Raw genomic sequence first — 16,330 nt, 5'->3', positions numbered from 1 at the left:
GGGTGTATGTGTGTGTGTGTGTGTGTCTGCATGGTGTGTGTGTGTGTGTGTGTGTGTGTGTGTGCGTGTGTGTGTGTACATGGTGTGTGCATGGTATGTGTGTGTGTGTGTGTGTGTGTGTGTGTGTGTGTGTGTGTGTGTGTGTGTGTGTGTGTGTGTGTGTGTGTGTGTGTGTGTGTGTGTGTGTTTGTCTGTATGTGTGCAAGAAACAGAAGGGCTTATAGGGGCATGAAACACTCACCTTGAACCAGGCTGCTCCTTGCAGACACAAGGATTACCCATCTGCACAATTTTAAAGCCTTTTGACTAACAATGTGTCCAAAATGAAAGACGAAAAGGAGAAAACACAATTTAGTAATTTCAATGGCTGTCTGCAGATGGGTTGCCAATATATTTGGATAATTAACGTGTAGATATTTTCTTTGTACTGGGCCCACGATAGCAATTAACATGTTTTGTGGAGAGGTGAAAACTTTTTTCGAGGCAGTGAAGATGGATTGAAACGCATTAGAGGAGGTCATGAAAATGGGCTTCTATTATTTGCGCTAAAAGGATGCTTTTATAAGGTGATAGCAATTGAGGGATAAAACCCCAAGGGCAAATAAATGATAAAGAACACATCCTTAATTGGAAATCTCTTTGGTTCATATAAACACCACTCCAAATTTCCAATCCAATCCGACTGCACTGCAAGTCTCTCTTGAACTAAAATTATAAAAGGCAAAATGAGCCACAATGCAGACAAAAAAGGACAACACTATCTCTCCACAAGGCAAAGGTTTATAAATTGCCCACGCTCTGTTCACCATGATACTATGCAATTCAATGAGAACAGTAATTGCCGGAAAATAGTTTAAAAGACACATACTGTAGTTTTAGAGACACATTCTCTCTGGAAACTGAATTAATTGTATGTCGTCTATTTGACTACATTTGAATTGAAACATGAATAAGTGCTTTCTGACAAAAAAAAGTCAAGCTGCGATGATCAACTTAACACCAAGTTGTAAATCCCCAAACTGTGTTGTGATTTGACTTAAAATGACTCTAATATATATGAATTTTAATTGAAATTCCCCGGGTTCCTTTTAAGACATCTACAGTACTTCTTGAATAAATTTGTTCTGACATTTTGTTCAGCAGTTGTGTTCATGTTTGTGTGTAAGCCATAGCCAGGGCCTTCAAATTCTCTCTGTCGCCACCTAATGGCAAGAGAGAGTGTTCAATCTGAGCTCTGGAGCACAGCTGAGGAAAAGTGTGCACCAACACATCCTCCCTCTCTCAGGTAATTATGTCTTTTATGTAGGAGCCACATACGGCTACTTTAACATTGGATATCCAGCCGTCCTAATGGCCCATTATTCAAATAAATGGGGGAAACACAGTGGGGTTGGTGACCCCCTCCGTGCGGCAGGGCCCTCCATCCAGGCACACCTGCTGAGACAAGGTAACGTTTATCACTGACACCTTCGCAGGACAGAAACAAAATGGCAGGCGGGTCAGCGGTGAGGAGCACACCGGGCTTGTCATACTGCAAACATATCCATTTGGTACGACTCTACTCTTGTGGTTGCCAGGCTACTGCCTAATATATGGTGACTGAGTGTGCGTCAGGAAAACAGAAGTAAGATGTTGACTTTGAGATAAGTACCTCTTCAAATTAAACAGCACCATCACATTGCATTAAAAAAAACAATTCCAAAGGTCAACTTTAAATGGTCCCCATTTGCGAAAAAAAATCCCTGTGTTCTTCTACTCACTAAATCGTCGACATTTGCATATCAGTTATGTTAGTTAGTGGCATTTAATTATTTATGTTTTAATTACACGGAATGAAGGGGATAATATCACTGTACGGTAGTTTTGTGGCGTGTGTGCCCCTGTCGTCTGAACACTCGGATGTCTCCTTATTAAAGTACACAAAAAGATAATTATGTCCAGCTCTGTCTAAACATTGCCATGGTGCGGCACTAGAGAATCATCGCTGAATTGGACACAGGAGAGGGTTATACCTCTTATGATTAATGTGCTTGGTCACACGCACTCAGGGTTGGTAAAGGCATGTCAACTCCCTCTCTCTCCTGCTCTTCTATAGAGTCAAGGGTCGGCAAAATTGTTTTGATGGCACTGATTGTCGCTTCAACCAGACTTATGATGCAGTTAGCTCACCTATGGACTCCAGAGTGCTGAGCCTGAAGCTGAAGAAGAACCACCCTCCTCCAAAAAAAACATGTGCCCGCATGAGTGCACCATTCGGGAATTAACAAAGAGACAGAGGGTTGTATATAGATAGTAGGAAACCATCATACTGTACATACAGATATTGTATGTTGCTATGTGGTTGGGGTACATAGACAGACAGGGTTTCGTAGACAGATATATATGTGTACACAGGGTCAGTGATGGAAGGAAAGAGGGCGGTGGGTCTACATTTACAGGGCTCGTTCCCACCAGCTCTCCCACGAAACACCCATCACCTGGTGAGGCCTCGCTGAATAGAGTTGCTGATGTCATTGGAGAGAAGGTATTGATTGACCAAGGGGCAGCAAAGGCCAATGCAATTAAGAGACAAGAAAACATACAGCGTTAAAGACTGTGTAAATAAAGGGACTCTGCAGTAGGGCCAGACAAAGGCCAGTCCAGGACCCATTCAGGAGCCCCTTGTTCACCGTTGGCCTGGGGTCTTCTCCAAGGACTGAGGGTCTGGGTGGGAGGCCTGGGGGAGGTGGTGAAGAAGAGAGAGGCAGTGTGTGGGTGTCCGGATGATAAGAACAGAGGGTGTTGCTAGGCTGTCTTTGAGAGGTCGACGAGAGCTTAGCCCTCCCTGTGTCCGGAACCATCAGGTGATCACGGATGATCTGCATCTCAAGGAGGAGCTGTTGAGAGGAAGAAGCTGTATTTTTATAGGCCTCTGCCTGGTTTGTTTTGCTGTACCTATTACTCCCTTCCTTCCGTTTTCTTTTTCTCCCATGAGTATACTGTAGAGGGAAAGATCTCTAGCAAATTAGACAATCATTCTCCTCTATGCTCTTTAGGGTTAAGGTTAGGGTTAAGGCTAATCTATGTTATTATATATAATCATCATAGATTTTCTAAACTTTTCTACATTGTATGGGAGGTTCTCTGTGGTTAATGTGAAGAATAATGTTTTGCTAATCTAACTTTTTAAAACCCACTTTTTAAGACAGCTACATAAACACTGGTCCAATGGTCCACTGGTCTGAGCATTGCCAGTTACACCTTTAGCATGTACTTAAAGATGGTATCTTAAAACTATTGCAGGTAACGATAATATGTGTTTTTCAAGACTGTAACCTATACTCCAAAAAAATACATAATTCTCAAATACACTGCAACTTGTTTGACCTCGGATGGGTCTAAACTGAAATCGTTAGGTACATTCAAGGAACAAACTGAGGCTTTGTCACTTGGTGTAATCCGCTTATTGTTCCTCATGTGAACCAAACCGAGTATTTCCTGTAGGTGAGAAAGCTTCTCCTCAGTCAATTTGTTGTGTGCTACATGTGTGAAAGAAACACTCTGGACAACTTGCTGACCTGATTCTCTCATATTGTAGTGAATGTGAGTTCATCTGAGAAAGTAGCCAGGATTTGTGAGGTTGAACCCGAGGTAAATGCTAAAGTCAGCATGCTAATTTGCACTTTGATGCTGAAATGTTTGTATTTATCTGGTCTAATGTTTACGGTAGCATGGTCACTATCAAAGAGTTGTGTGCTAGCATGCTAACAATTGCTAATCAGCACCAATCAGAAAGTACAACGGAGGAAGTTAGGGACGTCAATAATATTAGACCAAGTATCAGACAACTTCAAGTCATTTTTACATGTTGGTATAGCATCACAGAAAGTCAGTGGATCAATTATATTCATTATAGTTAACATATATCTACCTAATTCCTTGGTAATCTATGCAGTTGTTGTTGAGATATTTTACTAAAAACTAAAGTGGTCGACCACCTGCCCGACGGTCAAACATATCATTACATGATATTTTGATTAACTGTTTCTATAAACCATGAACCTTTGGTATTAAGTGAGAATTATGATCGTGTTGAATAAATAACAAGAACCTGCAATACATTAGTGACCCGCTGCCTCCTACTGATATGGGACAAAAGCATATATGAATGACACACGGTAAAACTATTAGCATCGCTGTAAATAATGCAATGTTCATAGGTGACCCCCAACCTTGTTGCCCCGGTCTGTATCAATCTGTGTCTGTATCACAGGGAGTTCTCACATATACACCACAGACAGCTCAACCCCTCGGTTTGATCCAGATCTTCTTCTGCCAACAAACAAGGTTGGGAGTCACCTATTCCGCTGCGTTTCCTCTCACCGTCCCATGCCCCCGCTGCCCCCGCTGCATCTACATTGACCAAACAATGGCCTCTACTTCATCTGTTTCCAGGTGTCAGCGTGAACATGATCCTTGGATAATTTACCTTGCTCCTCATGTTCTTGTTCATCCAATGAAGGCTAGTGTCTGCCTGTCGTTTGTCTCATTTACATTTTCTCATTAGCTCTGCACTTTTATTATTCAAATGTGTATATGTTGTACAGGAAAACGGACAGGCAATCGCCCTCGCTCTCCATGTGCGTCAACCTGAGCAACAAAGAGAGGGCAGGTAGTGAGGGTCTGTATACTGTATGTATCATAAGCCACCTAAAGATGGTTGCAGAATTGTTGGCTGCAGGTAAGAAATAGTGGATTCTTTGTATGACTACAACAAACAAGCAGGGTTACTATGACCTTCTTTTAAATAGCAATAATAAAACAGCCATTTAACCCTTTTCTGGGAGCGCATTGCTGACATTCGAGTAGTATGCCAGTGTATTTAAATCGTAGCAGTCATTGTATGTGGTGAATTCAATGCCCTATAGCGCAGTGATATGAGCCATTCAGATATGACACATTCTCTGGTCCACTACCAGCATATAGACTCTAGTCCTTGACCATGATTTTAAAGGGGTTCAACAATTGACCATGGATTCTTCATTGCACACAACAATAGGGAATACACATTAGTTCTGTCCTCTGAGTGATATGTGTATATTATGTATATATGTTTCACTGCCGCAGTTCAAGGATAATGCCACAATAAAGAATCAACCCTATTCATTTAGAAAATCAATCCCTTCTTGCGCTATGAGCCTTGCTGATACATTAACTATAGCTTGTTATTTAGCGTTGGTGTGTGTAACTGTCAGTGTGTTGTAGGTTTACATTTCAGGGGTTTCGTCCAAACAGCAGCATGAGCAATGAGTAAAAGTTGGAAATGCTGTGGAAGAAATCGTATACGTGCACTAAATCAAGCAAGTTACAGACAGGGAAAGGCATGAGAGTCAGCAGTGATGGAGAGGGAAACTGAGGATTTGATAGGTTCAATCTAAAGAGATGTGGAGCGATTAGATTGGGTGAGGGTGGGCGTCTGGAGACACAGGGGCAATATTCCCAGACATCTTTCTACAATAAATATATTTTTAATTTGTGCTCTTTTATTAACCAGCAAAATCACTTCAAAATGAATAGCACATTATTAAGTCTTCTAGTGGCTCTTACTGTTCTTTATCATGAGTTTGTATCAGTGTGCAATTCATCTCCAGCCATTCTTCACACTAAATATGTTTTATATGAGCCTTCATTTATCATGGCCTGTCAGCTCTTAACTGTATCATTATTCAGTCTAGAGTTATAAATTGGAATCATTAAACGGTTTTTCATATAATCTGATGCAATAACTGCTCCCCCTTTATTGGCTGGTGAAAAGAAAATAGTAAATACAATTGTCTGTCAAGATCTTTGGAGATAGTCGTCTCTCTCAGGCTGAAATGAAATTAGGCCAGGCGAGGAGACAGGATCAATGTCAGCAGATTTGTTCGACTTTCATTGTGGAGGGGACGGGTTGAGCGGATGAAGGATGGAGAGAAAAGGAAGCTGACACTGCTGAACCCGATGAGGAATGTTGGCTTGGCTGTCAATATTTTTTTCATACAGTGTCACATCAATCAGAGGTGTCTTTTCAACTTCTCGGTGCAGCTCGGCCCAGACATTCGTAATGGAGATATTGCATTCGCTGAACTCAGCTAAATGTGTGGTCTCTGAGGCTCTTTGTCCGGCATCAGAGACATTTCTCATAGAAGGAGGTGAAGTGATTAACAATGACAATGTGGGGTCAAATCTTCTAAAAACGTTTCCCCACTTGAATCATATTCTAATCAGACAAGGACCTTGGCAGCGTGAACCATCTCTCTGACTGCTATATAGACTTTGTTACAAGAAGTTAAAACTCCATAGTTGTACAATGTACAAGATTTAAAATTGTATAATTATTTAAATCAATCAAACAATTAGTGTATTTTTTAAGACATTTTTTAAGACATGTTTCCAGTACATTTCCAGTTGTTGTTGCTTTACAAATTAGACCAATTGCCAGTTATTTCCATATAACACACATTTAAGGTTTAACAAAACACGATCCAAATGAGAAAAGGTGGTAAATTACACAAAAGCAAAATCGTAAAAGGGGCACAATCACAGTTTGGCTCTCAAGAGAAGATGCCTGCTGTTTTCAATCATTGTTTTCTCCTTTCTCATCCCATAAAGAGATGGAGATAAAATATGACCACTCCCTTAAAGATGGGTAAAGACTGCCACCATCTGGCAACCTCACAAACTGAGCTCCCCTCTCTATGTCTTGTTTATGATTCGGCATTATCACATGTTGTTATTCCAGTTTGAAAATAATTGCAAAAACAATTCCTATTTAAAGGATGTTCTTAGAAATTAGCTAAATTAATAAAAATACAAGTCAAAAGAGAAGAATGTATTGAAGGAGACCCTTGCTTCTATAGAAAAAATCCACATGTGGTTTCGTTAGCCTATGCTGCCATCTACTGGACGATACACTGACATTATGTTGTGTACAATTAGATGAACCTCTGAATCAACTGAGCAGCATTTAAAACGTATCTGCACTGAATTTGAACAGCAAGATATTGTTAATTGTGAGCCCACATTTTTACTCTCACTACACTTTTATTGATATATCTGCACTCCCTGAAACTCATGCTTCTTATTTGCCAATGCTAACAATAACAGTATGGTGTTTATAACCACTGAGATGCACGTCTAAAAGGTGTAGAAATCTGGGAAAAGACAGAAAATTCAAAACATATCAACTTAAAAGTGAAGACAGCAGCTTCCACTGAAGCCCAGAGGATGGCGTGACTGCACCAGGTAGCGCAGACATGTAATGTGAGGTAACCAAACAAACAAACTCACCTGACCTGGATGAGCTTCTGCAGCCATTCAACTATCATATAGAGATGGTTTCAATCAATTTGAGCAAACAAGACAAAGGAGTTTGATTTCAATGTGTTGTGGTAGTACAAATTTGAATTTCAGATCCCATTTTGATCTGATCATCTGCAGGTACAGTATACCACTTTTCCTTTAAGTACAGAAGCCCCGGAGGCAAGAAAGAGACAAAAATAATAATCTTCTCAATATTGTTTTTTTTTCTTTATTTTAAATTGGTAAACATAAAAGGTTTTGCTAAAGATTATCTTCAGGAGTAATTTTTCTTTTATTCATCTGACTTTCAAACAAGAAAGGAGAAAGAAGAGAGATTATACGAAACCGTTATTTTCCACCTTCAATGACAAATGGAAACATTGACTTTATATATAAATGTATTAGGTCAACAAATTTCACATTACCATATTAGATTAGTTTAAAGCAATAATATTGAGTTGAACCTATTTAAACTAAATATTATTTCTTTCAACTAACCTAATACATTTCAATACTGTTTCAGAGTTTCCATAATTTAGTGTTGAAAACATATGCTTTCTTTTTTCCCCCTTAGGAGCGTTCAAGTCCAAGATTACGTAAAAGAATCCATTGTATGCAAAAAGTCCACAACTCCGGACCACTATTTATTTACCCCTACTGGCCCGTATTACCACCTGCATGTTCAAGGTGTTTATATATAAACTCCCCCAAAAGTGAGGTAGTACACTCCAAGGTCTCTCTTCTGTCAATCTGGTGATTAAGCTCTGTCATGCTCTCTTTCCCCCTCTTTGCCCCCCATCTTTCCCTCTCTATGTTTCACAATACTTCACCGTCTATCTGGGTGGAAGGTGCTGGAACGCTTGAGAAAAACAAGGCAAAATGCTCAGGCTGCTCTACATGGGATGACTAAATTAATTTGTGGCAATTGTTTTCTACATAAACATATTAATTATGTAACCAATATGTCCACTGTAAAGGGAAATAGCAAATCTAAAGTTCGTTGTGATAATTGGAGTTCCCTTACATTACTGAAAAGAAAAGACAGATTTCTTGTTTTCTGTAAACTCCACGTCAGTCCATTGGTCAGGTTTAACCAAGACGAATGAAAGAGGAGGAATCTTTGAGTCTGAAGAAACATGTGATTTCAGTTTTCTTGACATTCCTAATCTTGGAAGTTCCACTTAGTTAAACTACACAACTGTCTTACTTGTCTCAACTTTACATAACTTACAATGCATTGTTTCAGTTAGAAAGAGAAGCATTATCAAAACTGACCTGCTCCATGAACACTCCCTTTACACCTTTAGCATCTGCCTTATACCACATTAACTTTGCTTGGATTTGTTGGCCTAATCTGGTGAAGTTTAATTTAATCAGTTTCACTATCTCTTCAGAGCGGCTCTGCCTCCAACCCTTCATTCTCCTCTTAGTCATTTTCTAATAAACTAAGGCTTTGTCTCTACAATGCAAAACGATGAAGCCCTTACCGACAGACTACGTGTTCTCAGTCACCCGTGACCCACTCCTCGTAAGACAGGCTGAATTTGCCGATTTGTCATCACTTTGCACCATCTTGTCGATGCTATCGCAGCTTTCCGCATTCTCCTGGAGAACATGATATGACCCAGAGAGTGCTATAGAGAGAAGGAAAAAGTGGCGGGAAAATATGTTAGTTTGTCAAATTGTAAGGAAATAAGGAAGTGCTTTCGCATTGCATAGTGAAAGTGAAGGGCCACTACACCACCTTTGCAAAGTCAAAATAATTACATATTATACTTATCATATGATAGCAATTTTTCATTTTTCAAACTAAAATAATCATAAATAAAAGGTAAAGACAACACTGTCATAAAAAATGATGTCTTTTATCCTCAAATCAGCTGGAAAAACAGATTCCTTTCTTTCCCTGGTGTGCAGAGAAAAAAAAACTATTAAAAGTTGCCCATCAAACCTGTCCCTGGGACTTGCTTGCACTTGTCTTGGCTCAAGTTCAGAAAAAGAGAAGGAGGGCAGAGAATGGCTCAGGATGAATCATCTGAAGACAAGGAGACAGTGACAAATCCATTTTTAGCTTTTACTCAAACATTTTAGCTCCAGAATGCTAATAACGTCTCGCTTGGTTTAGTCAGGCGGCCTCTGCAGAGTGAGTATCACTTTCAGAGGTTTTCCATCTTTGTTGAGAGGTCGCAGCTCTGCTGAAAAAACAGCACCGACACCATCCTAACTCCCCTCGCAATAACTCTTTATAAAGAAGTGTAAAGTTATGATACAGAAACTGGAGGTGGATTATGTCTGGGGCAGAAATCAGGATCATGTGGTGCTAACTTCTTTGAATATGAATGGTATTTTCAGACATGATGAGATTCATTGCAAAAGAACCTCTGATCTTATGTAATAACTTTGGTAAGAGTTGAAAGGTGAAAATTGATAGGAAACTCATGAAGAAATAGTGAAGAAACATAATAAATGCAGATGCTTCCACATGGAAAGGTCACCGAATACTTGTACTTATTGCCCTTGCATCTTGACTCTCTTAAATGTAGGAGATTTTGAACGGTCATGCATTATACATTGCCTCCTCCGTGATAAAAACAACAAATAAGGGAATTGTTTTTTTATCAACACAAAAGGTTGATTTTTCCTTGAATTTGTAAATAAGAAGCTAAGTCAACTCTGGGAACTAGTTATAGAAGGTTGTGGGCTCATCCCGATTAAATTCCTGGTTGGATAACTCTAGTGATATTCAATTTCTTTCTAAATTCCATTAATACTCCAAAACCAACAATGAACTAATAACAAGTATTGTCTGTGCAAAAGCTGATATGGCTTATTTAAAAAAAACACGTCAATGAGTCAAATCGTTTCATCGTATGACATGTTCCTCTATCATGCCAACTTTTGGGTCAATCCAACATGCAATGTTCTTCCACTGGACATTTTTGGCAGAGCATCAAATATGTTGTAAGCAATGGCTGAAAATAGTCCCTAATGAATGGACTATTTTCTGTCCAACCCTAAACCTTACCCTAACCATAACCCTAACTTTATGTTTTCAGATCCAAATAACCTATGCCAGAGAGCCACAGACATAAGCCAGAGAATAATCAGGGGTGCACTAAGAAGTTGAAAAATCATCTTGTGCTCATCCTATTGTGAATTTCAGAATAATAAGTTAACTGAAATTTTTCAGCTGAATGAAATTTTCATCAGAAATGCAAAGATGTAACTAAGAAGCGATGTCACTGTTCCTGCAAGCCAAACAGAAACAACACATAACCTCCACTGAATTCTTTAGTATTGAAACACCAAGAAAGAATGCACGTATCATCATCATCATCATCATCATCATCATCATCATCATCATCATCATCATCATCATCATCATTATAGCAATCATTATCCTTACAGTGACAAAGAACAGGGATTCCTAGCTTTCGAATCCACAACTGGCTCCATCCTCCTCTCCTTGGGTAAGTATCCTGCGCTCTGTCTCATGATGAAATCCTTGCCATATCTTTGAGTGAGGGCGGCTCTCAGCCAGAAACCCTGCTCACTGCCAAAGAACCCTGTGATCCTTGAAAGAGCGCTGCACTCTTTTTTATTTGATGTTGTAATTGTTTCTCTGTCTGGGCCATGGGGTCTGGGACAAGTTTTAATTTTGTCTGTAGGAGGAAACACTGAGTTCCATCTCCATAGATGTTTTGAAGATGTGGCAACAGGTTGTGGTGTGCAGCATATGGGCTCACTTTAAAACCTCCTCAAAAGCTTCTCCTTTGAGATAATTGTACCATGAATTAGACCAGGGACGCTTTGATTTATCAACACAGTTGTTGACAACACGTCTCCACCCCTTCAGACTTTCCATTGAAAAATCTGCGGTGAAAACCCTAAATCTGAAAACAGCATAGAATAACACTTAATTAATCAATTTGGATAAATTGTCCTCAGTTTAACGAGTTAATGAAAAGACATTTGTAGCGAGGTGGTGGCAGAGACATTTCAGCTAAGGATCAGAGCGTCCTCTAATTACACCGGATGAAGGTAATCTCTCCTTGACACCATATAACACTGCGAGTTCTCTGTGAGACTCAATGACACCTTCGACTAAACCCATAATTAGTTGTAATATGGGTGTACACAATTCAAATATGGCTATATCAACACTGACAATCATGGTTTGTCGTTTCCCATTTCCCAAAGCTGTTCCAACAAATAACATCATCACATGTGGGCTTCACCACATACACCATCATTAATACAACTGATGGCAACAATATCTGACATGAGTTGTGATCTCGCTTGTAACTATAACCACAGATATTTATGAGCGCAGTCACAAACAGTTTATAGATTTCACTGTCGGTTCTCAAGGATGATAGTTTTTTTAATTAGTATTTTATTTGACATGTTGTAAAATAACACAGCAAATAGTACATTTTAGATAGTCATAATCAACTTTTACCAGTCCAAATACAACTAATGCATGTGTTGTCCCTATGGATTCAGTACTCTGTGTTAGCAATAAGGGGGTTTATAAATGACAATAGTGGAAGAACAAAATGTATGATAACAAAGTTGAATCAATTATCAAGCAACATTTTGCTCATAAAAAGTCAGGATGTGAAGTTTTCTTATATTTACATCAATGTTAATGGAACAATGTTTGTGTTTTGGAATGAAGGTGGGACAGAAAAAGGAATTTGAAGCCATAAATGTTTGTTATTTCTGATATTTGATTAATTAAGAAAATAGTCATCACATTAATTTATGATCAAAACAGGTGGAGTAAAAGTAAAATATACAACTACACGGCAATGCATTTACAAAGGAAGCAATTAGGAACACACAGTATAAATTGGTAATGTTGAGTGTGTATTATTGCGAATAGAATGGACCTTTCATTAACATGTACCTTTTCGTTAAATTCAACACCAGTCAACCAGTGGTTCAACCTCTGAATGGATAGCAGTATCACCAGATAGAGTTATATTTTGTCCCTACTGACCACCAGAGGTGGTGCTTTAGCACTGGATATGTCCATTGCGCGCATGCGCAGCTCGAGTACCAATAACAACAAAGTCACCTGTGACCCACGTGACACCGGCTACATATGCGTGTGTCGTCAGAGAATCTGTTCCTTTCATCTTCTTGCTGCGCGAGAGTACCGTGGCTACATTCTTGTATCCTACAGCGTTTTGGTTCGAACGTTTGATCTAAGGATTTCTCTGCAAAAAGCTGGCTGCGTGCAGCTTCCAGTCGGAGTCGCGGGCTTACTCGTTCTCCAGGAGCTGTGGCCGGCTGTGCAGAAACTTTGATCGGACAGGTTGGTGTCGGCTTGGTCGGTGTATGGCAGCGTTTCCGCTCCCTCTCCCAGAAGTTGCCCTTGTTGTGCTCTTTTTTACTTGTTATGACCGTGGCATCGCGCCAAGCTATCATTAGCATTTTGAGTTTCCAGCTTTAGCAGCGTTTTCTTGTCTAGCTAGTCTCAGCTTGACTGTGTCCTGCCTGTGCAGCCACTTGGCTGACGCTGGGATAAGCACCGGAGTTACCTGTGCTGTTTTTTCTTTAGACGCCAGTTTTCTGGTCTTAGCTTTGTTTATTCGGCGAGTAGGAGCATTGCTCAAATCTTTCCGTTCAGCAGGTAGCTGGCGATGGCTGTGTCCCCGCACCCGCTCCCAGCTAAGTTGTCCTGATTGCTGTCTTGTTTATTGTTTGGCTTAGACTTTCTGGTGACGACAGTGTTCCCGCTTCCTCTCCCATAAAGTTGCCCTTATTATGCTAGAGTGTGCAGCCGTTTGGCTGACCCTTTTAAGCACACGGCCACGGTTACTTTCGTAACTACGGTTCTAAGCCGTGTAAGTACTGGCCATAGTTACTACTGTAATCACGGTTTTATGCCGTGTAAGCACTGGCCATGGTTACTACTGTAACTACGGTTCTAAGCGTGCTGTTCTCTTCTTTAGAAGCTAATTATCAGGTCTTAACATTTGTGTTATTTGACTTGGTCTCGCTTGATAGTTAGCAGCAGCCGCTTGACTAACACTTTGCATGTACTGTGAAGCTTCATTACTTAACTCAGCTGGTGAAGGCAGTGCTCTCGCTCCCGCTCCCGGTAACGTATTGTTTTGATTGTTAGCAGCAGCCGCTTGGCTAACATCTTGCGTGCTCTGTTGAAGTTCATTGTTTAACTCAACCATTGAAGGCAGTGTTTTCGCCCCCGCTCCTGGTAGACGTGTTGCTTGATTCTTAGAAGCAGCCGCCTTGCTAAACTGCCCTGTTAAACTTCTTTATTTAATCCAGCTAGGTGAAGGCAGTGCTCTCGCTCTCGCTCCCTCTGCTGGTAACGTGGGTGTGGTTAAATTCCTCTTTGTGTTCGGCGAGTAGGAGCATTGCTCTACTCCTTCCGTTCAGCAGGTAGCTGGTGAAGGCTGTGTTCTCGCAACCGCTCCCGGCTACGCTGCACCTGGCTACCTACATAATGGCTCATTCATGTAGCGCTTGTATGGCTTCTCTTGAGCCCGAGGACGGCCATGACCGCTGCCCCTCTTGCCTTGGCCAGGGGCCGGTGTGGGGGCTACTAGCTTGCCGCCTGGCCCTCCTTCGGTTGCTGCACCTCTGCTTGAGGATGCCATGTCGCTAGCTGCTTTGGCTAAACCTCTTCTATGAAGGGGTGGAGGACGGGGCCCCGCTCACCCCTGAGTAGGCTTCCCACTACTCTGCTCAGAGCTCTCTGCAGGGCATGGAGGACGCCTCCATGGCGGCCACTAGTCGTGCGGCCCTGGCACGCTTGCAGCCTCAGGTTCCGCAGGCCGACTCGGCTCAGGCTAGCGCCTTCTTCAGGCATAACCCTCCCCTGTCACTCTCACGGTTCCTCCTTCAGAGGAGTACCTGAGGGAGCTCCATGCATGCTGGAGAGACACCAGGGCCCTCTCCCACTCTGCTGCCATGCAGGATCCGGCGAGGGTGGGGCGGGGTCGCTTGCAATCCATTGAGCCTGCCATCGCCTCCCAGATTCTGGCTCCCGATGCCAGGTGCCCTCGGCCTCAGGGTAGGGTCACAGACGAGCTCTGTAAGGCCTAGGACACAGCGGCACGCACGGGTCGTAACGGAAACTCCCTCTCCCCAGTCTTATGCTGGCTGCTCCTCTTACCTCTCTGCAGCAGGCTGCGCTGAGCCTTCTTTGGCGGGCCTCAGTGATGCGATCACCTGCAAGCCTCTTGCCCTAATGTCGTACGGGAATCGGGACGAGTTATGTCCTTATTCGGTGCAGACTGTCGCCAGGCTTTGGCCTGCCAGTCATCACTGTTGGAGACATGTCCTCCGTAGTTGTGCCAGCTTGAGCCAGGGGAGCTGTGTGGCAGGCTCCGTAGCCCACTGGAGCGTGCCTGCCCAAAGCTAGGCGGACCAGGCAGCAGCTCTCAGTCTGGCATAAGGGCCGGCTGTGCCCACTGCCCAGCAGGCCCAGGGGCCCCCTCTAGCAGCCACCGCTTACAGGTGGGTTGTCTGCGGATGTCCCGCGGCCGCACTCATCCGCCTCCGGGGGCTTTCGTGCCCGCCGTTCGCCGGCCTTCTAGGCGGCCTCGTGCCTCAGAGCCTTACGGCGCCTACCAGCCTCCCCCAGCTCAGTTACTGGGCTGTCTGTACTTCCGACCCTTGGGTGGTTTTCAACTATAACCCAGGGGTACGAGACTACAGTTCCGGCCCCTAGCCTTCGGCCCGGTCAAAATGCCGGTCGCCCATCCGGCAGAGCCTTGGCTCTGGTTCCAAGAGTTGTCCCGTCGCTCTTGGCCAAGGGCGCAACTCGAGCGTAGACCCTCGCTCAGGCCCCCGTTGGGTCCTACTCTGCGTACTTTCTTGTGAGCAAAGAACAGTCGGCGGGATTTCGCTGATCTGGACCCAGAGGAACAAACAGGATTCCTGAAGGTGCTGCAATATCCATATGCTAACCACAGCAACATGCAAAGGGGGGGTGGTTCGCAACCGTGACGTTGAGGGAATGGCACTTCCACGTGCCGGTTGCATCTCACACACCGGGAAGTTCTCGAGGTTTGCCTTCAAGGCCGGGGGAACCTTACCAGTTCCGCGGGTGCTTCACCTTTGGTCTCTCCCTCTCTCCCAAGGGGTGTTCACCAGGGTCGTGGGCGGCAGGCTCTCGCACCCCTGCACTCTGGGTGGCAGGGCGCGAAGGCCTGCCTATTTAGACGGCTGCTGCCCATTGATACGGCGTGCCGTCTTATCTTCATTAGCCGGTTGGGGCCCCTAACAAGTGAGCACCGGGAATAGTTGCCTGGACCGTTCGCAACAGGTCACCTTACCTGGGGTATGGTCCTCGGGGACTCCGTTGCCATGAGGGGCCTACCTGGACAGCTCGTCGCGACGGGGATGCGATGAACTTTCCCACCTTCTTCCCATCTCAGCTGGGCAAGATGGTGCCTTATATTTCAGCTTCCTCCGCGCCCTTGGGCAAATGAAGGCTGCCTCAGCCATTGTGCCCCTAGCCTGCTCGTCGTTGCGCTCTCATGTTTTTGTGAATTGTGGCTGAACTAGTGCGTCTTTACTTGACGCCATTAGTGTGTCATCAGGCTCATGGATAAGAGGTGTTGCAGTCGTGTTGTCTCCTTATCTTGGGGGTGGATGTGGAGACGAGGGCCGGGGGTAGCTGGCTGATGGGCGTGCCCCATGAGCGCAAATCCCAATCCCATCCCGCCGGGAGACTGTCACCCGTCGGGTGCATGTCTCTCAGGGTGGGGTGCAGTGACGCAGGCAGGATCTGTCCCAGGTCAGTGGTCTCCCAGGAGGTGAGCACGCCATGTCAATAGCTAGAGCTTCGGGCTGTGGCAGCTTGCACTCACGCATTTCTACCCCTCTGGGGGGCACAGCATTGTGCTCTGTTCCTTGGGACAACATGTCTACACTGTTGCCCAGACAGCTAGTCCCTTCGTAGATAGGGACGTTCTCAGCGGCGCAGTCGTGAGAGTTTAGGTGGCTACTATTTGTGCCTGACATGTTC

Source organism: Notothenia coriiceps, unplaced genomic scaffold (assembly GCF_000735185.1).
Source record: "Notothenia coriiceps isolate Sejong01 unplaced genomic scaffold, NC01 NC01_scaffold00020918, whole genome shotgun sequence".
In the NCBI taxonomy this organism is placed as follows: domain Eukaryota; kingdom Metazoa; phylum Chordata; class Actinopteri; order Perciformes; family Nototheniidae; genus Notothenia; species Notothenia coriiceps.
The sequence above is the reverse complement of the archived record's forward strand: the minus strand, read 5'-3'. Positions refer to the sequence as shown.